This window comes from Bos indicus x Bos taurus, chromosome 21, assembly GCF_003369695.1.
Source record: "Bos indicus x Bos taurus breed Angus x Brahman F1 hybrid chromosome 21, Bos_hybrid_MaternalHap_v2.0, whole genome shotgun sequence".
In the NCBI taxonomy this organism is placed as follows: Eukaryota; Metazoa; Chordata; class Mammalia; order Artiodactyla; family Bovidae; genus Bos; species Bos indicus x Bos taurus.
Genome location: NC_040096.1, coordinates 51271400 through 51297710, shown reverse-complemented (window position 1 = coordinate 51297710; position 26311 = coordinate 51271400). Strand labels below are relative to the sequence as shown.

General features: G+C 38.4%; 1 protein-coding gene across 4 annotated transcripts in view; it reads right to left on the bottom strand.

The window, feature by feature from the left end:
• The window catches only part of LRFN5 (leucine rich repeat and fibronectin type III domain containing 5), a 321982-nt gene that overhangs the window by 293023 nt on the left and 2648 nt on the right, over positions 1-26311 (bottom strand). The gene's annotated exons all lie outside the window — the stretch shown is intronic.

Here is a 26311-nt window from a genome sequence, read left to right as displayed (position 1 = left end):
CTACACTGTGCTATGGTTTAAAAAAAAAAAAAAATGCCCTGATGCAGAATAGCCACTATACAGAAAAGTAAAGTTCTCAGAAAAACCTCTGCTCCAAAGTCCTAGGCCTGGATCTGCAGAATATGAAGTTACATCACACAGAAATATGGAAACCCTCCTGACACCTCTCCAAGACATGTGATATGAGGGCAGCATTGGAACAAAAGTGAGTAAGGAGATCCTCAATTTTGAGGCATCAGAGACTCCTTTCTCCCAAAGAGATTTTGGATTTGTTGAATAAACAATTTGAGGATGTGAGAAAACAGTATTTTAGGGAGATGGAAGGGCAAAATCAAAGACACAGAAACATAAAAGAGCTCAGTGTGTGTAGTGAAAGTTGTTCAGCCCTATCCGACATGTGCAACCCCAAGGACTATATAGTCCATGGAATTCTCCAGGCCAGGATACTGGAGTGGGTAGCCGTTTCCTTCTCCAGGGGATCTCCCCAACCCAGGGATGGAACCCAGGTCTCCAGCATTGCAGGCAGATTCTTTACCAGCTGAGCCACAAGGGAAGCCCCTAGTATGTGCAGAGAACGCTATACATAGTTTAATAATGCTTGGACAAGATTTTATACCAGCTGTACAGGCTAGAATTAAGAAAGTCCATTCAGAGAAATAAAATGGTACTTGTTTAACCTAAATAATGTGCAAAAAACACTGAATATGTAGATGTGAAGTGAGCTGAAGTAAAACAATGGAATTACTTCACCAATAATAGGGAAGTCTTTCAAGGCTATAAAGCAGCATGGAAGCATAGCCTACAAATAAGTGAGCACAAAGTTGACTGAACAATAAAACTCCAGGCTCCTGTTGCTGTTGAATAAATTATCTGAGAGTATAATACAAGAAACAACCATAGAGCAATAAGTTTTTGATTAATGGGAAATACTCTTCAAATAAATTTTCAAGCCAGCACTTGAGCCAGAGCAGTCTATATTATCTAAAAAAGAAAGAAAAGGAGGAAAATCCTCAGACCTCATGAGTAACTGCACAAAGTATTTTTGTTGCAAATACAGAGACAGATGACATCTTCTACATTTAATATATATATTTATATATAAATATGTATATTTGTATAAGCTTTGCACACTTAGGCACTCAGTCGTGTCCAACTCTTTGTGACCATTTAGACAGTAGCCCACCAGGCTCCTCTGTCCATGGGATTATTCAAGCAAGAATACTACAGTTGGTTGCCATTTTCCTCCAGGGGATCTCCCCCTCTCCACCACCCCTTTCAGAGATCATGTCTCCTGCATTGCAGGAGGATTCTTTACCCATTGAGCTATCAGGGAAGCCCATGTATGTGTATGTCAGTGTGTCTATATATAAATATTTTTTTTAAAAAAACCAGCTGGTAATTAATCCAGCCTAATATTTGAATCTTACTAGTTTACAGACTAAATGAGAATTTAAAAGTGTCAGAATTGCTGGCCAGGCAAGTCCAACATGTTCTGTCCTTCTTACAAAGGGAGATCGGGCCAAGACCCAGAAGAAGGTGAGCCTGACAGGATCCCACCTTACATGTTTCCACAGCACAATGGGCTTCCTGTGTTGTAACAGCCCCTGCACACGCAAAGCTACTCTATTTCTTTCATGCTAATATCAGTATCGGACAAAATGAATCCATGAAGTCCTCAGTATCTTTCTCCCTACTACCCTGTACAGGCAACAGGGCAACAATCCTATTTCTCTAGTTTACTGCTGACTTTTTAGATCCCATCACTACTTCCAGTACATGTAGAATGTTATCAATATGTATTTATGAATGAATCAATCAATGAGTTAAAGAGGTAGAACCTGACAACAGAAAGAGAGAATTGCTTCCATTTATCCACTCTAATAAATGGCTTTATGGATGCCTTAGTGAGAAAAAGTGAGATATTGTTAAGAAGAAATGAGGGCTAAAAAGGAACTTCAAATTAATAGTCAAGATTCAGGAATCCAGAGTTGGGAGACAAGATTAAGCTTCACCACCCTTAAAAGAATAGTCCCTGCAGAATGCACAGACCATTTCTGCAACAAACTAACTCTGCAACTTTGAAATAAGTAATCAGTTAAATGTCACTAAAACCTAGAATGTTAAATACGAACAAAACACTAATTTTCTTATCTATAATGAGTAAAATTAATTCCTATTATGCAATACTCACAGTCATCAATTTCACAAATGGAAATTTTAAGTATATTTAATTGTCTCTCTCTCAAGAGGAAGAAAAATGGATATAATTTCAAGTGACATACATAGGGGCTTTTAACCTAGTATTCTTTACTTAAGTAGACTGAAATTACAAGGTTGTTTAAAGCAGCAAAAAGTATCATTACAAGGCAATGAGTGAATGAGTGAAAGTCGCTCAGTTGTGTCCGGTTCTTTGCGACCCCACGGTCTGTAGCCTGCCAGGCTCCTCTGTCCATGGAATTCTCCAGGACAGAATACTGGAGTGGGTAGCCATTTCTCCAAGGGATCTACCCAGCCCAGAGAGTGAACCCTGGTCTCTCGCATTGCACTGAACCCAAATCTCTCGGATTCTTTACTATCTGAGCCACCAGGGAAGCCCCTACAAGGCAATATTCACTAATAAACATTCACTTACTTGATTAACTCCATTCAAATCTCTCTCTCCACTTAACACTAGTATAAATTGTCAGATGGATCAATATATACATAGATATGTCTTTGACCATGCTGTCAACTTCTTTATCATCACTTTTTCATTACAAATGTATAAAATAAATTTATTTTATTTCATTTATAAAAACTAGAATTTCAATTTCATTGAAGCCAATGAAAATGATGTTGAATAACCACTAGTCAGAAGCTCCTGAAAATGAGAGTCTTGCAGGATGAAACCACAAAAATTATCCCAAAGAAATAGACATGCAAGAAGACAAAGTGGTTATCTGAGGAGCTTTACAGATAGCTGAGGAAAGAAGAGAAGCAAAAGACAGGAGAGAGGGAAAGATATATCCAACTAAATAAAGAGTTTCAGAGAATATCAAGGAGAGACAAAAAGGTCGTCTTAAATGAACAATGCAAAGAAATGGAGGAAAACAAGTCTGGGAAAGAGAGAGACTACAGATCTCTTCAAGAAAACTGGAGATACCAGGGGAATATTTCATGCAAGGATGGGCACGATAAAAGACAGAAACTGTAGGGATCTGCCAGAAGCAGAAGAGATTAAGAAGAGGTGACAAGAATACTATAAGAAAGAATTATACAGAAAAGGTCTTAAGGATCCAGATAACCATGATCACTCACCTAGAGTAGCCGCACATCCTGGAGTGCAAAGTCAAGTGGGCCTTAGGAAACATTACTCTGAACAAAGCTAATGGAGCTGATGGAATTCCAGCTCAGCTATTTAAAATTCTAAAAGATGATGTTAAAGTGTTACACTCAACATGTCAGCAAATTTGGAAAAATCAGCAGTGGCCACAGGACTGAAAAAGTTCAGTTTTCATTCCAGTCCCAAAGAAGGCCAATGTCATAGAACATTCAAACTAGTGTAGAATTGTGCTCACTTCACAGACTAGCAAGATTTACTAGGTTTCAGCAGTATGTGAACTGAGAACTTCCAGATGTACAAGCTGGGTTTAGAAATGGCAGAGGAATCTGAGATCACATTGCCAACACTCGTTAGATCATTTAGAAAGCAAGACAGTTCAGAAAAACACCTACTTTTGTTTCACTGACTACACTAAAGCCTTTGACTGTGTGGATCACAACAAACTATGCAAAATTCTTGAAGAGACTGGAGTATCAGACCACCTTACCTGTCTCCTGAGAAACCTGTATTTGGGTCAAGGACAGTGTGAACCATACATGAAACAACTGGTTCAAAATTGAGAAAGTAGTACAACAAAGTTATATATATTGTCACTCTGTGTATTTAGCTTCTATGCAGAGTACATCATGTGAAATGCCATGCTAGATGAATTATAAGTTGGAAATAAGAATGCCGGGAGAAATATCAACAACTTCAGATATGCAAATGATACCACTCTAATGGCAGTAAAGAGGAACCAAAGAGCGTCTTGAGGAGGGTGAAAGGGGAGAGTAAAAAAGCTGGCTTGAATTTCAACAGTCAAAAAACTAAGAAATAAAATCATGGCATCTGGTCCCATCACTTCATAGCATATAGAAAAGGAAAATGTGGAAGCAGTGACAGACTTTATTTTCTTGGGATCCAAAATCACTGCAGATGGTGACTGCAGCCATGAAATTAAAAGACGCTTGCTCCTTGGAAGGAAAACCATGACAAACCTAGACAGTGTATTATAAAGCAGAGATATCATCTCGCTGACAAAGGCCCATACGGTCAAAACTATGATTTTTCTAGTAGTCGTGTATGGATATGAGAAATGGGCCACAAAGAAGCCTGAGCACTGAAGAAATGATGCTTCTGAATTGCGATGCTGGAGAAGACTCTTGAGAGTCCCTTGGACTTGAAGGAGATCAAACCAGTCAATCTTAAAGGAGATCAACCCTGAATATTCACTGGAAGGACTGAGGCTGAAACTAAAGCTCCAATACTTTGGCCACCTGATATGAAGAACAAACTTACTGGAAAAGACCCTGATGCTGGGAAAATCGAAGGCAAAAGGAGAAGAGGGCAGCAGAGGATGTGATGGTTACATAGAATCACTGACTTAATGGACATGAATTTGAGCAAACTCCAGGACATAGTGGAGGACAAAGGAGCATGGAATGCTGCAGTCCATGGGGTGGCAAAAAGTCGAACAGGACTTAGTGACTGTGAACAACAATTATTATAAATCATTAAATGTATGTGATAAAAAGTTTCAAGCACTGTTAAAAAAAGATAAAACTGACAACCACTTACCCTCCCACCCAGGGAAAACAACTATCTACTTTTTGTATTATAATAAAATAATAAATGTTGTCATAAATACTCATTTATTTATATCTATACATGTGAATGTATATTTTAGATATTTATACATATACATTCATCTGCATATGCATTTGTATATTTTAAATACACATATATCTACATATATATATGAATATTTTACATGTATACCCATGCATATTTATAAGTCTCTTTATCAGTTCAGTTCAGTTCAGTCACTCAGTCATGTCTGACTCTTTGCAACCCCATGAATCGCAGCACTCCAGGCCTCCCTGTCCATCACCAACTCCCGGAGTTCACTCAAACTCATGTCCATCGAGTCGGTGATGCCATCCCATCATCTCATCCTCTGTCATCTCCTTCTCCTCCTGCCCACAATCCCTCTCAGCATCAGGGTCTTTTCCAATGAGTCAACTCTTCTCATGAGGTGGCCAAAGTATTGGAGTTTCACCTTTAGCATCAGTCCTTCCAATGAACACCTGGGACTGATCTTGCTTAGAATGGACTGGTTGGATCTCCTTGCAGTCCAAGGGACTCTCAAGAGTCTTCTCCAACACCACAGTTCAAAAGCATTAATTCTTCGGCGCTCAGCTTTCTTCACAGTACAACTCTAACACCCAAACATAACCACTGGAAAAACCATAGCCTTGACTAGACGGACCTTGGTTGGCAAAGTAATGTCTCTGCTTTTTATTATGTTATATAGGTTGGTCATAACTTTCCTTCCAAGGAGTAAGCGTCTTTTAATTTCATGGCTGCAGTCACCATCTGCAGTGATTTTGGAGCCCAGAAAAATAAAGTCTGACACTGTTTCCACTGTTTCCCCATCTATTTCCCATGAAGTGGTGGGACCAGATGCCATGATCTTAGTTTTTTGAATGTTGAGCTTTAGGCCAACTTTTTCACTCTCCACTTTCACTTTCATCAAGAGGCTTTTTAGTTCCTCTTCACTTTCTGCCATAAGGGTGGTGTCATCTGCACATCTGAAGTTATTGATATTTCTCCCGGCAATCTTGATTCCAGCTTATGCTTCCTCCAGCCCAGCGTTTCTCATGATGTACTCTGTGCATAAGTTAAATAAGCAGGGTGACAATATACAGCCTTAACGTACTCCTTTTCCTATTTGGAACCAGTCTGTTGTTCCATGTCCAGTTCTAACTGTTGCTTCCTGACCTGCATATAGGTTTCTCAAGAGGCAGGTCAGGTGGTCTGGTATTTCCATCTCTTCCAGAATTTTCCACAGTTTATTGAGATCCACACAGTCAAAGTCTCTTTATACATATATACAAAAATGATGACATTATATTAACCAAAACTTCCATTCTTATATAGCCATATATAAGACAACTCTTTATCGATAAATATAGATCTACTGTATTTTATTTATTTAAAGAGCAGCAAAATATTCTGTTAAGAAATAAGGTCACCATGGATAAATAGTTTATATGAAAGAAATGAAACTGAAAGTTGTTCAGTTGTGTCTCTTTGTGACCCCCAAGAAGTCCATGGAATTCTCCAGGCTAGAATACTGGAGTGGGTAGCCTTTCCCTTCTCCAGGGGATCTTCCCAACCCTGGGATCAAACCCAGGTCTTCCACATAGCAGGAGGACTCTTTACCAGCTGAACCACCAGGGAAGCCCAAGAACACTGGAGTGGGTGGCGCAGTCTATCCCTTCTCCAGTGCATCTTCCTGACCTAGGAATAGAACCAGCATCTCTTGCATTACAGGCGGATTCTTTACCAGCTGAGCTACCTTAGTTTATATGCTACCTTACTATATAAGGTAACTTACTTACTATATAAACTACCTTAGCTTATATACTATTTTGTAAAATATATTTTTGCTATTATAATTCATATTGCAGTTAACTTTCTTAGAATATAAATTGTTTTGTGTAACTATATCTATGAGATAAATTTCAAGGCTATACACTGATCTTATTTATCATTTAACAATGTGGGAGTATACTACAGAGTACTACATAAAGAAAAGCACTCTGTAATTGTACTATTCTCTCTGATTCATTAATGTATCTCTAAATATCCATCACTGATCATGATGAAGATATTAAAGCAATGTTCATCTCAGAAAAATATGAATGAAAATGGTAGCAAAAAGTATATCCTTAGACTTGCTTCATTAACGATTTAACTGGAAATTAGTCATTGTTTTAAGAACTAAGGCGAAGAAAAATGAAAAAAAAAACAAAAACCAGGAGGCATTCTTTATTGATTCAAACAAAAAAACAAAAAACAAAAAAAAAAATGGAATGAAAAATCTATAGCTCCTTTTTTTCTGTGCATGATCTGTGAGAGAAATGATATAAAAAGGTCCTATGATTCAGTTATTTATTTCTATCTGCTTTGTTGTTGTGGTTGCTGTTCCTTTAGTTAGACTGTGTACACCAATTAAGGTTCCCAGCCGTGATAGAGAGTAACAGTATTTCACAATTCTACTGGTGTGTAATCAAAATGTCACTTTAGTCTGTCACTGGTTACACTTCAAAAAGCTCAGGGTTACCTCAATTAAAAATGAAACTTTAAAGTACTTTGCAGATCTGGTGAAAAATCATACAAGGAGTTTTCTACTTAGATTGAAAAAGACAAGGAAGACAGTGCTATTTTTAACTTTTGCTATATTCTATTTTTGCTGATAACCTTCCAGCTCAATATTTTTCCCCTCTGTACAATCATCTGAAAAGACTGCAAATGATATGATGTTACATTACATTATATCCTCCTTGTTCATGATTATAAACAATCTATTATCAATTTTAATTAAATATTAGCAATGATAACTGCAGGAAATCTAACCAGTCATTCAAATTTCAATCCGGTTTTAGATGATACCTAAAAGACTAAATATCCTAAAGTGTGTTTAGTTAGTAAAATATATGGATTATGTGCTATCCATCCTGAAGGAAGGGACAGAAGTTACCTCAACGTCTAGATAGCGGAAGTTTGAGGTATTTGACATCAAAGTACCTTATGCATAGTGGCCAGGAAACATTTCCTTCTTGGTAATTCAGGAACTTATTGTTGCATATGTAACTGATCAAGCTAGTTACAATAGAGGAAACAGGAACAATGGTTAACCACATTGCATTATTTTCCTCAGAGGTTATCACCAACTTCCTTTCAATACAAAATGCAGAATCGTGATTTCACTATAATTAGTTAATTTTAGAGTGCTCTGACCTAAAGTTGAGTATGAAAAGAATGTTTCCATCTGTACTATGTTGAAGTAAGCTAAAATGAAGGTAACTATCCAAATTTTAAAGAATGGATGACACCTTAAGAAGCCTGCCCAGAGCAATTAAAATATAATAGAAATAGGAGTAGAGGTTAGCTATAGTTATCAATTAAAGAGTCAGGGCTACATTTTTTAAAATTTCTTCAAGAGTTTTACAATAAAGACACTGAAAATTGATTATTAAGACCATTTAATAAAGGATGAAGTGAAGTGAAGTGAAGTGAAAGTCGCTCAGTCATGTCTGACTCTTTATGACCCTATGGACTACAGTCCACGAAATTCTCCAGGCCAGAATACTGGAGTGGGTAGCCTTTCCCTTCTCCAGGGGATCTTCCCAACCCAGGGATCGAACCTAGGTCTACTGCATTGCAGGTGGATTCTTTACCAGCTGAACCACAAGGGAAGTCCTAATAGAAGGTACACAAACCATTAACTCTTGTTATGACAGAGTTCCCTGTAAAACACAGATGTGCTTGATGACTTTTCCAATGTGCCACTTAATAGGAATTCAATCACACAGAAATTTTTGAAAATCCCCGTTGGTATTAATGTTAGCTGTTTTATTCCTCAAATGAAGGTTTATTTAATGACAGTAAGGATGCTGTGGTCCTGTGGGAACCTGATACACCTTTGCAGGATCCTGGGATGAGCAGCTGAGCTTGCTCTGATGCTGAAGTAGAGGCTCTCCAACTGACCCAGGTCACCCCATGCCAAGGCTTTATTACTTTTTTCCTTCAACTGAAATACTGAAAAGTCAATACAAAATGATGGCCTAGTTAAAACTGAGTTCATTATTATAGCCTATTCCCTGGTGGCTCAGATGGTAAAGCGTCTGTCTACAATGCGAGAGACCCGGGTTCTAGCCCTGGGTCAGGAAGATCCTCTGGAGAAGGAAATGACAATCCACTCCAGTACTATTGCCTGGAAAATCCCATGGACAGAGGAGCCTGGTAGGCTACAGTCTATGGGGTCGCAAAGAGTCGGACACGACTGAGCGACTTCACTTTCTTTTCATCTTTCATACCTTAAAATTAAATTATAGTAGAAGTAAAAAGGGAAGTGGAAAAGACTTAATACTATCAAAAAGAGAGTATGGCTTCAAGAAACAGAAAATGCTATCCTTTAAAAGGTTGAAATACAATGAAAACAAATGCAAAAGCTACAACAATTATTGCACATTCGCACACTCACTGTTTTACAAAGAGAAAAAGAAGCTGAGACTTTATTTTAATCATATTTAAATTCATTATCATTTTCTCTTTTATAATTTTACTATATTTTATTTCAAAATTGAATAAAAGATTATTTTTCCACAATCATTTATTTTAGAAAATTATTGACAATCTTCTTTAAAATAAGATAATTGCAGACAGTGCAATACATAGCATGTACATACAGCTGGTAAAGAATCTGCCTGCAATGTGCGAGACCTGGGTTCCATCCCTGAGTTGGGAAGATACCGTGGAGAAGGGAAAGGCTACCCACTCCAGTATTCTGGCCTAGAAAATTCCATGGACTGTATAGTCCATGGGGTCGCAAAAAGTCGGACAAGACTGAGTGACTTTCACTTTCACTTAAAGACTCAGAATTTGATAAAAATAAGCATATGTGGATATGCATGTGAATGTATACTCAAGTAGCCTTTTATAGTTCTATTATAGTAAGATGAAACTTGTCTTATGCAAATTAAGGGCTTCCCTGGTAGCTCAGACAGTAAAAAATCTGAATGCAGAAGACCAAGGTTGGACCCTTGGGTCAGGAAGATCCCCTGGAGAAGGCAATGGCAACTCCAGTATTCTTGCCTGGAGAATCCCATGGACAGAGGGGCCTGGTGGCTACATACAGTCTATGGGTCAAAAAAAAAAAGAGTCCAACATTACTGAGTGACTAACACTATTTAACTTCTTAATGATAGACAGATGCAATTTTCCTTGTAGGTAAATTCTATTAGATCCACTCTTTTCAAAGATTTTTACAATAAGTCTGTGGTTTGAAAACTTTCAATTCACCCCAAAATAACAAAACTTGCTAAGAAATCTTAAAGCAGTGAGTGAAGCAGAATATGCTGCCCCCAAATATGCCTCTTTGGCATAAAAGTTTATTTTTGGTTTATTATTTTAAGAAACAGCAGACACAGGAAAAGCTCTGAATACCTACAAGTTTAGAGTAACCCAGGTGGTACGATAGTTAAGAATCCACCCGCAAATGCAGGAGACAAAAGAGACTCAGGTTCGATCCCTGGGTCGGGAAGATCCCCTGGAGAAGGAAATAGCAACCAACTCCAACATTCTTGCCTGGAAAATTCAATGGACAGAGGAGGCTGGAAGGTGACAGCCCATGTGGTCACAGAGTCAGACACGACTGAGCCACTGAGCATGGATACACACACCCAGCAGTTACCCTTTTGTAAGAGACATTTTACAAATATTTAGGAAGAAAATATCCATTTTTGAGAGTGTTTCCAGAACTTAAGAAACTTGGGTTCTATCCCTAGATTGAGAAGATTCCCTGGAGAAGGAAATGGGAACTTACTCCAGTATTCTTGCCTGGAGAATGCCATAAACAGAGGAGCTTGGAGAGCTACAGTCCACAGGGGCACAAAGAGTCAGACATGACAGATGTGACTTCACAAGCACACACACACTCCCTCTCTGTACTAGAAAGAGGAGAATAACTAAATCTCTAGAAAAGTATCAATGCAGAAGGGGCCAACTTAGATCTGCATAACAATCATATACTTGTTTATCTGCTGTGCCTGATAATCTCCCATAACTGTCCACCCCCACCCCCAATCTTTTGTCTTTAGCTAAAGATGGTCTTCAAGGTGATGGCCTGGGCCATTTAGGGAAGTTATTCATTTTTACTGAGTATCTTCCATGTATATAGGATGTATACATTAGTAAACTTGCTTGTTTTTCTCCCATTAATCTTGTTACAGGGAGGTCTCAGTCATGAATCTAGAAGAGTAGAGGGAAAATTATTTCTTCCCCCTACAGCATGAAACACTGATTATCAAATATTAAAATTTCACTAAAGCTATATGAGCTTTTCAGTTTCACAAGGAGGACAGGAGAGGGGCTTTTCATGGGAATGATTCTGAAAGAAAAGGAGGGAAGGATGGAAGGAGGGAGAGAAGACAGGAGGAAGAAGGAAATTAACCAAGCAGTGATTTGACTCCTTCTAATAAGTTCCAAGTTCAGAGATGTTAACAGGGCACAAGTCAAACAACCTAGGCTGAAGAAGACCTCGTTCAGATTGTCAAACCAGTCAATTCTAAAGGAAATCAATGCTGAATATTCACTGGAAGGACTGATGCCGAAGCTGAAGCTCCAATACTTCAGCCATCTGATGCGAAGAGCTGACTCATTGGAAAAGAACTCTGATGCTGGGAAAGATTGAGGACAAGAGGGAAAGAGGTCAACAGAGGATAAGATGGTTGGATGGCATCACCAACTCAATGGACCTGAGTTTGAGCAAGCTCAGGGAGATAGTGAAGGACAGGGAAGCCTGGCATGCTGCAGTCCATGGGGTCGCAAAGAGTCGAACAGGAGTTAGGGACTAAACAATTCCTCCTCCCCCCTACTTCCCACACTTTCTCCTTGCTCTTCTTCTTTACCTAACCTCTGTTCCCTTCCTCCTTCTTTCTTGTCTTTTTCCCTCTGCCTTTGAACTTAAACTTCATAGTGTGATGATATGAAGCTAAGGGAACCCATCCTTCCAAATCTGAGAAGGGACTTATTAATAGCAGAGAAAAAATAGAGCCAAAAGTGGGATCCACATTTGTCAGCTATTTCAACCCTGAGTCAAGTTATACTTGAAGATAACCCTGCTTAAGGCTATTGATGGTATGAAGCAAGAAGTTCCTTTATTGCTTGAGTCAATATGGGTTGGCTTTTCCACTTGCAGCTCAATGAGTCCCAAGTGACAACTCTGTTTTCTATCCTTAACTTAAGGTGCTGAAGCCAAAAATCTTTTGCTGAAGAACACTGATGAAACAACCTGAACTCTAAAAAGTTTTGGCCCCTCCTATCACTCTTTCTCACTCACTCACACTCAGGTCTCTCTTCCTCGGATTGCTTCATAATCAACACAAGATTTCAACTTACAGTGGCAAGTCATGTCTTCAGATTGTTACTGAAAGCACCAATTCAGCAAGAATGAGTACTGACTCCATTTACACACAGTTCACATGGATTCTCTCCATCTAAGAAGCATAGAATCCCACAAAACCTATTACCCCATTGAGGAAAATTGTGTACTATGTGCTTTGAATCAGTTCTGCTTTGAATCAGTACTATGTGCAAAGAATCAGAATCTCTTTGAATGAGAGTTGATACTTCTCATTCCCTATACAGAATGTGTTTTAGAGAGAGAATATGTGGACAGACAAGATAGGGGAAAATCTTCAGAATGATATTACATTGTTTTCCAAGGACTGCTTTTTTTAATATTTCAAAAAAGTGATTTTTTTTTCTTTTTCATGGATCCCAATATTCAAATATTAATATTAAAATGCAAATGGAAATTCATAGGAAATCATTATAAAAATGAAACTAGCTTCATTATTTTAGAAAAACAGGTTTTAGTGCTGTAGAACCACATTCCAAAACAAATATGTATTAATTAATGCACATATCAATTTTCAAACAATACTTCTTGAGTGTACATTTTGTACCAAGCATTACTTCCTAGAAACTCTCTATGGCCTTAAATACTGCTTTGAATCTGCTTCCTTTTTGAATACAGACACTCTAAAGATAATTATTTTTTCCATTATCAATTGTAATAGTACAAACATCACCTCAAACTAAAAAAATTATTTCTCCAACATCACTGGAAAAATGTAGTCATCAACTACACATTTTGATTTTTCTATTTATTTTGACCCCAACAAAACAAGAAGTACTACAGTCATATGCTCATATGGCTACTTAGATAAATGTTTTAATTTTCAATTAATAAAAATTTATTTGAAGAAGTAGTAGAACTGTGAAAGTGGTTACCATGAGTTAAAACAAAAGTTCTCAGCACAAATCACTCTAAAGAACCACAAAATCAATTTTCTCCATCAGAAAAAAAAAAAAACCAACTAATTTTCTCTTGAATTCACTGAACATTCACTGAACATGAAAAGAAGGCCACAAAGCCATTGTTACACACATAGATCCCTTTCAGTGTACCTTACCAAACTTTTGGGTTTGTAATTTTATATTCTTTCTTCAAAAACTCCCCAAAATTGTATACCGTTAAAACTTTGAAGACACTGGATTGGTCATGCCTATTAGATAAGCAATGAAATTATTATTATTTTCAGTTTTCCTAATCATGCTCTAAAAACCATATATGAGATGTTTCTCTTAAAATATTATTCCAGCTAGTTTAACAATAATTATTCTAGCTAACTAATTTAGCAACTAGTTATTCTATCTCTATGAAAGTTTTGTTAATAATTTTTTTTAATCTCCATTCTTATGGGAAGAAAAGTATTACCTGATACTACCTTAGACGATTCCTTAAATCTGAGGCCTCAACGAAGTAAAGTAGAAAGAGATTTGCAAGCTCACAATTTACTCAAGATAAATATTACACTCTGATATACATAATACAAGGACATATATTTTGCTAGTGCAGTTTGAGCAGTCCATTATTTGCCAATGTATGAAGAGCTGGGCATGCATTATTTCACTTACTCTTCACAGTAGGCTTTAGGATGTTAACATCAGCCCCATTTATACATGAGGAAATTGATACTACCATGTTAAAAAAAAAAATCAACTTTAATGTATATTGCAACATTCACCAAATAGGATAGGTACTTGGTTATCTTGGAATTCACAAGTCGAAATTTCAAATGATGAGGAGAGCATACATTACTTATCTTATATCAAAATCACAGTAAGAAATAGGAGAAAGAAAATGAAAATAAAATATATCATATATTCCAAGGAGACTTTTTCAAATCCACAACAAAACATTTTATAGAAAATTTTGAGAAGACTGTGACATGCATTCCCAGGCACTCCCTCGAAAATGTATCTTTTCTATTAAAAGTAAAAATACTGAATTTGACTTTATTCATTTTGTAATTATGTATTTCTTGCAAATAAATAGTAATCAGAAAGCTATCAACCCATTATAATTGCACTGTCCCAGGAACTACACTCTGCACCTTACTATACCTGTAACAGTATGTCAAATTCCTATAGAGTAATTTGATACATAAATGAGAACATTATTAAATAGAATGAGGTGTGTATGAAGTTACAGAATAAAGTAATTGTGCAATCTAGATTTAATTTACAGAAGAAATGAATAGTAAATATGAATCACTAAACTATAATTAGAAAGTAAAATGAAATCTTGGAGAAATGACAAAATGTCACTCTGAACCAAACCAAGCCCAAATGCAATGAAGAAAGAAACAAAGACAAATTCTCCCTTGGGCTTTAAGTGAATGGCATGATCCCTCACAAAAGAGGACAACCTTTTAGGGATGCTTCTCTGAGGCAGTGATAAGTGGCTACAATAGAAAACAGGCAGATCAAAATTAATTCTTACATACATTCAGTCATGTTAGGAAACATCTTAGGGGATTCCCTGGTAGCTTAACTGTAAAGAATCTGCCTGCAATGCAGTAACTGCGGAGAGGAAGTTTCAGTTCCTGGGTAGGGAAGATCCCCTATAGCAGGAAATGGCAACCCACTCTGTTGCCTAGAAAATCCCACGCACAGAGGAGCTTGGCAGGCTAGAGTTCACAGGGTTGCAAAAGAGTCGAACATGATGGACCGACTAAACAACTACAACAACATTCAATCATGTTTGCAAACATCTCAGGAAAAAGCCATTTGAGGAAATTTGAGGCATTTGAGGAACCAGTTAATACTTCCAACAGTTTAAGAAAAGAAATAATTCTTCAAAAACCCATCAGTCTAGGGGTAGAGAGGCAGCATGCCTGAATATAGTAAATATTTGATAAACATTTGTTGAAAGAAATTTTTTAAAAAGGAGGCAGAATTGTTTTCCAGTCTAGGCACAGTGACTGGTTATGTCCCATCACCCAAAGAGAGGTGTAGGTGTCCCTCTTACCTATTCCTATCCCAGAACTTAGTGGTTTAAACTAACAACCATTTTATTTGTCCGTGATATGTGGGTCATCAATTAGAGCTAGCTTTCCTGCTGGTCTCACCTGTGATCACTCATGCTACTACCTACAATTATCTGGAAGCTTAACTGGGCTTCCCTTGGAGCTCAGTTGGTAAGAATCTGCCTGCAGTGCAGGAGACCCGGGTTTGATTCCTAGCTTGGGAAGATCCTAAGAGACTAACAGTTGCTTACTTAACTGTTTCTGTATGGTGTAAGGTGGCCTGATTTGCATGACTTAACATTGGTGCTAGAGATCACTCGGGCCACTTGTCTACAGCAGAGGTTTCCAGGCTTCTTAGCATCATGTTAATATTTTTCTAGGAAAGTAAGAGTGAAGGACACAGGGTCTCTGGAAGACTCCCTTGGAAGTTACACCACATTACTTCTGCTACAACTATTGTTCAAAGCAAGTCAAGGCCAATCTAGATCCAAAGGGAAGGCAAACAGACATTTTCCTTGATGGGAAGACTTGCAGTGAACTTGTGGCTGCTTGGAATTCACCACGGGAGGTAAGAAAGTAAATCACCAATGGGAACACACCACAGGGCCTTATCTAGAAACCGTCTGTTCTGTCAACAGATATGCCAAGAATTACGTATCAGATTTTCACTAATGGCAGGCCCCTTTGTCACTGAAATTTAACAGCACAGAAAACTTGATACAGGGTAAGGCAATGAACTTGTTATTTGACTTTTTTTCTGGCCCTACCCCAAAGGGAGGAGTTAACTGGGGATAAAGCCTGAAGCACTCATTAAGGGCTGCGACAGGAGCCTGCAGACAGAGACAAGTAGAATGAATGAAAAGCACAGTTAGACACAGCATAAGTTTTCATGATAAATAGAGTAATTTCCAAATTCCATCAAGTTCTAATGTTCTAAAATTTCACAGAACTTTTCTGAGTCTTTTGCACTAGCAAAAGCACTAAGGTAACAATTATTTAATAATTACTTAGATATACCAGCCAATTTATAAAGGCATGCAGATCCCTCCTGCAGATGGAAATTGGGAATCAAATTAAATCACCCAAAATCACACAGTCTCCTTTAGCAAAGAAAAAAAAAATAGCATATACTTAAATTTCAGACTTAGGACCAAATATTTCCTTCTCACTGCAAACAGCTACAGAATCCCCTAATGGATAACCATGCATGCTAACATGCATGCTAAGTCGCTTCAGTCGTGTCTGACTCCATGCCATCCTTTGGACTGCAGCCCACCAAGCTCCTCTGTCCATGGGATTCTCCAGCCAAGAATACTCTAGTGGGTTGCCATTTCCTTCTCCAGAGGATCTTCCCGACCCAGGATGGAACTCTTATCTCTTATGTCTACCTGCACGGGCATACAGGTTCTTTATCACTAGCAACACCTGGGAAGCCCAATGGATAACCATAAAGTCTTTTTTAAACTTCCAGATGTGACACATGGCAATTCATAGAGTACCATAAAGGGAAAAGAAGTTGAGGATAAGAGGCATATTCAGAAGATAGTCATCATCCTTGAAGGAGGATGAAAACAAATTTATATAATAAAAAGAAAAACAGCTTTAAGAGGTAGAATAAAAGGTAGATCCAGCAAATATAGCATCTTCTTTAGAATTAGAAATATTTATATTTGAATTCCAGCCCTGTCATCTCTTAGTCATATAATCATGAACAAGTAAATTAACTGCCCTCAGTCTCAATCTGCTCCTCTAAAAATGTATACAATCATGCCTAAAATAAAGGTTACTGCATGGATTAGAGGAAAGTAAAAACATCTGTACAGAGAAGACATTCTCAGAAAATGATTATGATCCTGATCACCAGCATCATCATCTAATTGTACATCATGCAAGGGCTTCCCAGTTGGCTCAGTGGCAAAGAATCCACCTGTCTATCCAGGAGATGTGGGTTTGATCCCTGGGTTGGTAAGATCCCCTGGAGAAGGAAATGGCAACCTAACTCTAGTATTCTTGCCTGGGAAATGCCATAGACAGAGAAGCCTGACGGGCTCCAGTCCACGAAGTCACAAAAGAGTCGGACACAATTCAGCGACTAAACAACAAGAAAGATATATTAACATCTTTCAGTGCTTTCCATACACAATACATGGAGAAAAACTCATGCTTTCCTCAGTAGAGAAGATCTTAGAATTTTAGTCATCCTCAGGCTCTCTTTTACCAAAACACCTAAAAATCTTGACACTCTGTCAATAAATTTCCATCAGTCAATTCAAAAGGAAAACAGGCCCACTGAAAAAAATACTAGCTATATGAGAATGATGAAAAGATGTTTTTAATCATACACAGAAGGGAAAGAAAAGAAGTTTGCAGAAAATTTAGTATCAGTATAAACATGACAGTCTTAAACATATCATGGGTTGGGCCCCAAAGGCTTTCTGCAATCACTAACATATACAATGAAAACCTGAATTCATAAAGAAAAATCTAACTATATTTACAATTGGTATATCTATTTCAATAACTACCAGCATTTCCATTAAAAGTAAAACATCTAAAAAAAATTCTAAACATGATGCCTCAAAAGAATAACATTCAAGAGTATGGAGAATCTCAAGAACCAGAAGACTCATTTTGCAAGGATACTAGAAACAGGAATCTGTCCTTTCCTTTTGTATTTAAGTGCTTTTCCCCTTGTTGGAAATTATGAGGTGACCTCATATGAAAGCTGGGGAAATTATCAGGAGCCTAAACATGGATTTTATTCAATATTGGAAGAAGTTACACAAATTAGTAATTATTTTAGAAATGGGTATCATCTAGGTTTAAGGGTAAATTAAGAGGCAAAGATATAAGAATGTCATCAAGACTGACTTGAGCCTAGGGCTGCCTTGCTGAAAGAATATCTGTTCCTTACTCCAGGTATCAGCTTCCCAGAGTGGCATCCATGCCATTTGGATTATTGGGTCTCCAAAGAGAAATGGTTAGCAGAGTATCAAAGCATGCATTAAATAATGAAGAAATATTTGTTCAAGGAATCTGTCTAGATCAGAGAGCCCATAAGGCAGCCAGCATAGCAAGTTAGATGAGCTGAAAATCTACCGTGTCTTATTTCATTCCATTGTTTCTTATATATGTTAAAAAGAACACCACTATTAAAATTTATAAGTTTCTTTTCTATCAATATGTAATGGAGAAGATCTAATTAATTTCAGCATCAAGAGCAAATCCTGTGATATGAATGTTGAAAAAGTGGTCTCGGGTATTTTTAGTAGGTCTAGACTCTGACTGGCAAGTACTTTAAATCGTGTGACCAAATTTGAGGTGATGAGTTGCAGCATCTTAGATATACATGTTTAAGACTTGTCCAAACTCAAGGGGGAAGAGTGCATTGATCAAGCGGTAATACCTCACATGAGTGCTAGATAGAGGATTACTGCATATAACTATTTTCTTCAGTGTCAAAAACAGGGTAACAATGGCCCTGTTCAACTCTACACTAGTTGATTGATGGGGCTTGTTGGTGCTGGTAACATACTTCAATGAGAAGCAACACAAACAAATCGAAACCTATGTCAAAAAGGGTGATGATGAAGATTTATGACAACATTTATCGAGTGTAAAAGGCTTGAAATCATGATACATTGAAAACTATCCAGAACCTGTTTAGATCAAGCTATGTTTAATCACAAGCAAAGCAATCATGGGTTGGGAACCCAAGTAACTGAATTTAAATATCTGAGGTACTGTTTATGGAAATTAGAATTATTGTGTGTCCCTCCTCCCATTAAAATTAATTAGCGGCCACAGGATGCCAACAAAGGTCTATATAGTCAAAACTATGGTTTTTCCAGTAGTCATGTATGGACATGTTCAGTTCAGTTCAGTTGCTCAGTCGTGTCCGACTCTTCGCGACCCCATGAATCGCAGCACGCCAGGCCTCCCTGTCCATCACCAACTCCCGGAGTTCACTCAGACTCACATCCATCAGGTCAGTGATGCCATCCAGCCATCTCATCCTCTGTCGTCCCCTTCTCCTCCTGCCTCCAATCCCTCCCAGCATCAGAGTCTTTTCCAATGAGTCAACTCTTCGCATGAGGTGGCCAAAGTACTGGAGTTTCAGCATCAGCATCATTCCCTCCAAAGAAATCCCAGGGCTGATCTCCATCAGAATGGACTGGGTGGATCTCCTTGCAGTCCAAGGGACTCTCAAGAGTCTTCTCCAACACCACATGAGAGTTGGACTATAAAGAAAGCTGAGCACCAAAGAATTGATGCTTTCGAACTGTGGTATCGGAGAAGACTCTTGAGTCTTCTCTTGGACTTGACTCTTGACTCTTGGACTGCAAGGAGATAAAACCAGTCAATCCTAAAGGAATTCAGTCCTGAATATTTATTGGAAGGACTGATGCTGAAGCTGAAACTCCAATACTTTGGCTACCTGATGCGAAGAGCCAACTCATTAGAAAAGACACTGATGCTGGGAAAGATTGAAGGCAGGAAGAGAAGGGGACAACAGAGGATGAGATGGTTGGATGGCATCACTGACTCAGTGGATATGAGTTTTAGCAAGGTCCAGGAGCTGGATATAGAAAGGCAAGCCTGGCATGCTGCAGTCCATGGTGTCACAAAGAGACACGACTGAGCGACTGAACTGTCTAACTGACAAGATGCCAGATTTTGGGCTCAGTGCCCCAGAGGAAATTTATGATATGACTATACAAAAATGGAATAATCCTACTTTACATGGAGTAATTTTTGGAATCACTGAAGTTACCTAAAGTGAGTAAAGATGACCACATGGCAGGAATGCTTTCTGAGAAAATTTAAGGCTGAATGAATTTCAGAAGAACTCAAAAGTTTCATAATGCCAGACCCATCATGGGTTAAACTGAATTTAAATTTGAACGTGTTGGACAAATTGGGTACTCTCCAGTGCAACAGAGATGTTAGAGCCTACCGTTTCTTACACCCAGCCAGCTTCCCTGCTTTTTATCTTCTCCTTGACCTCTGAGGACACTGAAGTGCACATCTCCTGGTGTGGATGAACTTCAGCATTCCCTAGAATCCTGAGGGTCTATAATTCCACGGACAGACTTTGAAGCCATTCAGTTACCACTTCCTTTAGTTTCCTCCTTTACCCTTATGATAGCTAATGATGAGATGATAATGGCGATGGTAATGACGATGGTGAGGACAACAGTTACGTGTCTTTTATTGTTGGCTTCATTTTTTTTTTGGGAGGGGGCTTCATTCTATAAGTGAGGACACTAAGTGGCAGGTAGATTTTGGTAGATTTTAAGAGTCACTCAAGGTTGCACAGGCCTGAAACACAGGTGTGTGAAATCCCCAAATTCATGTATCTAACCACTCTGCAATACTGTTGTCCATAAAACACAGCTATAATTTCCTGATTTTCTCTTGTTTTCCCTACTACAAAGCATAAAATATCAAAACAAAATTTTAAAATGTCAGTTACTTTCAAGCTTATGCGTTTGTTTACATCTTCCACGTTACTAAGAAAATAAATTTCTTGAGGTCAGCATTCAATGTCTAGTTATATATTGCTAAAGTGCCTGATATTTGAACAATCAATATAAAGCAGATATCCTACACAAGTCCTATAAATAACCCTAAAATTTCTATTTAAAGTTAGGCATATTTCTATTAGTGAGGTATTTCATATTAAAATATATGTGAATATTAGTGATATATTAGTGAATATTAATATATAATGAGATTGCTATCCATGTATTAATAGAATAAAGCATATGTCCTAAGTACTCAGTGCAGTGTTCAATGCTGCCTTATAAAGTATATGCATTTTAATGCTGCTATAAAAATGCCTAAAGAAAAACTAAAAAGCCTCTTGATGAAAGTGAAAGAGGAGAGTGAAAATGTTGGCTTAAAACTCAACATTAGAAAGCTAAGATCATGACATCTGTTCCCATCACTTCATGGCAAATAGACGGGGAAATGATGGAAACAGTGAGGTACTTTATATTTTTGGGCTCCAAAATCGCTGCAGATGGTGACTGCAGCCATGAAACTAAAAGACACTTGCTCCTTGGAAGAAAAGCTTTGACCAACCTAGACAGCAAATTAAAAAGCAAAGACATTACTTTGCCAACAAAGGTTCATCTAGTCAAAGCTATGGTTTTTCCAGTAGTCGTGTATGCACATGAGAGATGAACTATAAAGAAAGCTGAGCACCGAAGAATCGATGCTTTTGAACTGTGGTGTTGGAGAAGACTCTTGAGAGTCCCTTGGACTGCAAGGAGATCCAACCAGGCAATCCTAAAGGAAATTAGTCCTGAATGTTCATTGGGAGGACTGATGCTGAAACTGAAACTCCAATGTGTTGGCCACCTGATATGAAGAACTAACTCATTGGAAAAGATCCTGATGCTGGGAAAGATTGAAGGCAAGAGGAGAAGGGGATGACAGAGGAGGATGGGATGGTTGGATGGCATCACTGACTTGATGGGCACGAGTTTGAGTTAGCTCCAAGAGTTGGTGATGGACAGGGAAGCCTGACATGCTACAGTCCATGGGGTTGCAAAGAGTCAGACAGGACTGAGTGACTGAACTGAACTGAACTGATATAAATGCCTTAGCACTAATAAAACAAGTATACATAAATCACTTGTTAACCTAACTTGGGAAATGAGAAAAAATGGAAAAAAAAATTTTTTTTTCCACACAATGAGGAAAAAAAAAGAGCTAATTACTAAGAAAATATTAGAGCCTTTACTTCCAAAGAAGATACAAGATACAAGATACTTCCAAAGAAGATGTACAGAGTTGGTATGTTTACACTAGTAAACCACTTTAATGCAAACATAACTTTGGAAGTGATACCACTAAGATTCATGACAACTCCAAGACAGGAAACAAGAGTCAACATGAGTAACAGAATCCAGAGAGCAACTAACACCTATTCTTTAGATCTTTTTAGCATTTCCTTAAAAGAGCTACAAAGGACAAAGTGAAAATACAATAATGTAAACAGCATTGTGTTGGCTTCTAGCTCTTAACTACTAGTTCCAGTTGAGTGTCTATTGAACTAATTGGCATTTTCTTTTATTCTTTTTCTAAGAATTCAGAAGCACTCTCAGAGTTGGGGAAAGGATCCTATAATTTTATTTCTGTATCTTATTACTTCTTTTCTGGAGCTTTTTTGTTATAAAATCTAAAATAGATGCAACATTCAGTGGCAATTCTGCAATTGTTCTTCATAAAGATTATAATAACACCAATTTCAAAATATTTCATCAGAGAGGTTTTTCAAAAAATATTACATATATGCTCCTACAAAGAAAAGAAGAAAAGCATGAGCGTTAAAATTAGACAGATTATAAGAAATTTTCTAGGAAGACTCAAATTAGTCAGTTAACATTTTCCTCCCAACGTGACCAAGTTTGTAACTTATTATTAACATAGGCTATCAAAGCCAATTTCTGAGAAATCTTACTGATATAGTTTGTAGTTTAAATAAGAAAGCCTTTTCATGTGGCTTATGTGGTACCAGTAAAATGATGGAGCATTTATATAACCATGTAATTCCTCTGAAATTTTCTATCACTTGTTAACCATCTTCATAATTAGTATTAAATTATGTCATAGATCAGTAAAAAGCATTCTGTCAGAACTGAATCTATCAGAACAGTAAGGTGAAAAAGCTTTAAAAAAAGCATTATATTTGGATTAAATTCTTATTTTTCTATCTCTTGTTATGCTTACATGAAACTGGAGTTTTCATAATAACATACCATTTATGTTGATAGAGTATAATAAAAATGGTACACTTCTAACCAGAATAGCTTCAAAACGTATAAACATAATACTTCTTAATTTCACCATGCACACACCATGTAATGGACAAATTATACCGCCTTAGACTTTAAACAGTCCTTAATGATTGAAGGATGCCACAGGAATAAAATGGGGGCCGTAGAAATATAATAAGCAGTCTCACTCTCAAGGTTTATTGAACAAGGCAGAGCTATGCACATGTGTGTCAGTAGAATGATGTAGCAAAATTACCTGTTAGTCATGTATCCTAGGGTGCCACAGTCACATCTATTTAAAGGCCTGAATTTAGATCTTTATTCTTTAATGAAATACAAAACTTAGAACCCTTTATACTATACACAAACTCTGAAAGTAATGCCAATGTTTTATTTCTGAGTAAACAGAAAATAAAAATCACTGGAATGAGTGAATCGATTAGCCAGTTAAGCCACCAGAAAATTTCAAGTAGCTTTCTTCTTCCAGCTTCAAAATTGGCAAAAAATACTCAGCAACCTTATTTATAGTAAATTTCCCTTAAAATAACTGAATAGTTACGATGAAGAACTAGGATGCAGAGACAGGAACACTGTTAGAAATCTGCAAGCATTTCATCCCAACCACATAACAACATAGCAATAGTATCAGCAGAAAGCAAGATCCTAATTTCACCATCTAGAAAACTCAGCAAAACTATCAAGTCTAAAGAGCTTCAAGCAGCAAGAGGAAAGAGAACACTGGTTTAAATGGACAGAAGGAAACTGATGGTTACTCGTGAAAATACGAAAGGTAATTATAACATGATGGTCATTTAAACACCAGTGCCATAACCACACACTGCTTTAATACCAGGAATCACTGAATGTCAGAGGAGATAAAAATCCTGGAAGAGGGGATAAGGGTGAGTCAATTTTGTCTCAAGTGACCACACCTCTTGCTATCCCCTCTTAAGGAAAAGGAAAGAAAATCACCTCTGGCTGGTATCAGTCAGAGATACATCTTAATGAATCCCTCCCAAAACACACAAACACAAGAATCTCATATTTCAAAAATGAGGGGTGTGTACATGTATGTGCATGTGTTCATATATACATCACATTTGAGGGAGGAAAAGAGGTATGTGAAGCATAGAAGATTGGAGTTGCTCAAGGTCATTCTCCTCTCGAAAAGAGAAAGTGAAAAGATGACAAAAAGGAATGGTCTTAGGGACAAGAGTTAAATGACAATTCCTTTCCACCTGCCCCTATGCTCACATCTGTTTCCAGGGGTGTCCTGGCTTCCCTATTATTCTACCCCTCTTATCAGTGACCATAAGAAGGCTGACAAGGAAGGAAGGTTTTGCCAGGAAATTTTCTGTCAACACGTGACAGTCTCAACCTATTCGTAAGTCAAGTCAGCTCTAAGGACAACGCTGACCAAGGGCACTGGACTCAGATCCTCAAAGTGGTTGGGACTTCTCTGTCTCCAGACAAAAGGGAAGGGAAGGGAGGCAGAAAGCTCCATTTCTTAAGGAAGTTCTAAACATGAAACTGTGCTTAAAAGGTCTATTTGGTTATGATAGTTCACCTACCTCCAATCTGCACCAATGAATGGCATTTTTAAAACATGAATGACACCATAATCTATTTTTAGGCATCTGAGCACTCAAGATCCAGTTAATATATTTGTTTCAAACTCCCCTAAGGATGAGGGCACAAAGACAAGACTTAACCTGCAAAGGACTGAATTCTTAATGAGAAAAGGCCAGGATGAAATGAAATGAGGAGGGAGATGAAGAAAATACCCAATTTTCCCAATACTAATATTCTCCACCAGCATCCTATATTTTGGGGCACCTTCTAAACAGGGATATCTTATTCGCCAGCAAATATTATTAGTATGCTATCGTTTCTGTTCTAATAATATTGTGGAGAAATCTGGGGGACAAAAACGTGTCCTTGTCAGACTGTTAGTATACACAAATCAATTTTCTGACTAGGATTTTCAGAGTGATAGGAGAAATACAAATAAACTCACTACAAGAGAAAAAGATGAAAGAAAAGAAAAATATTTACCTAATCCCCCCCAAATACCCAATTATTTTTAGTTTTTACACAGGCAGTACCCTTTTCTTTCCGAGTCTTCAGAACGTACAGGGGGAACCTGCTTTTCTGCTCAAGTCGAGTTATCCTCTGTATCCTTTCTTGGGTCTGCCTGGAGCTCAAAGTTACAGAGCAAATCTGTCTGAAGAGTGGCCTTCAACTCCTTCCTGTTTATGGGGGATGGTAGCAGTCTTTCCACTGGTATTTCAATTGGAGGTAAAACAGGAGTAGAAATGACCTGATTAAATCCAGGAGAACAAAACGGGAGAGCAGAGAGGAACGAATGGAAAATTAGGAAAAACACACAAGTTTCAGGTTTTGAATCCTGAGAAATCATGCTGTATCTGAATATCAAGGCATTTTTGCTGCCAGCTTTCCTTCTATGCATTTGGATTTTCATTTACGAAGAAGGGGGAGGGGGCTACCCGCGCAGGGTGTCTGGCAGGACCTCACTGCCCGCCCCACGCGTGTCTCCCCACCTCCTCCGTCTCAAATCCAGGCGGCCACCTTGCCACGATGTGCCCGCTGCCTGCCAGGGGGCCCGCTGCGCTCTCCCGCCCCGCCCCAATAAAGTGTCACCGCGGGCCTGGCAGCTGCAGTGGCGGAGCCCAGCCCCCAAGGCCGCTGCAAACATGGCCTTGTAGCACCACCAGCCTGCGAGGGCTGCAGCAGCAGCCGAGCCCAATCACCAGAGGAGTCGGCGACATCAAGGCGCAGGAACAGAGAGAGCAGCTAGCTAGCGAATGGCATCTGTGGTCCTCAAATGCCATCATATGGAAATCTATTATAAAAAAAAAAAAAAGCAGCCAGCAGAGGAAAAGCAGGCAGCGCCCCTCCACTTTCCAAGTGGCTTGAGCAAAGAGAAACCCCTGGAGCAGCCCCAGCCACTGCCTGCCCGACCCGGGCGCCGTGCGCTCGGCCGGGCCGAACCCTCCGCCGGGTGCAGCCAGCAGGCAGCTCGCGAAGGCGGGAGACAAACGAGCACTCCTCAGCTGCATTATTCAGACCGCCTTCACTGTCGAATAAAACATTGATGAGACTACTTTGGAAGTGCTTTATCTTGTTAATCCTAATGCCCTCGAGAAGGAAGAAAAATTTTCCGTAGGGGACGCAGAGGTAAGAAATTGAGAGAAATGAAGTGCGAGGGTAAGGGGCTTTGGAAGTTCACTCAATTTGTTTTGCCTCAGCCTGCGGTG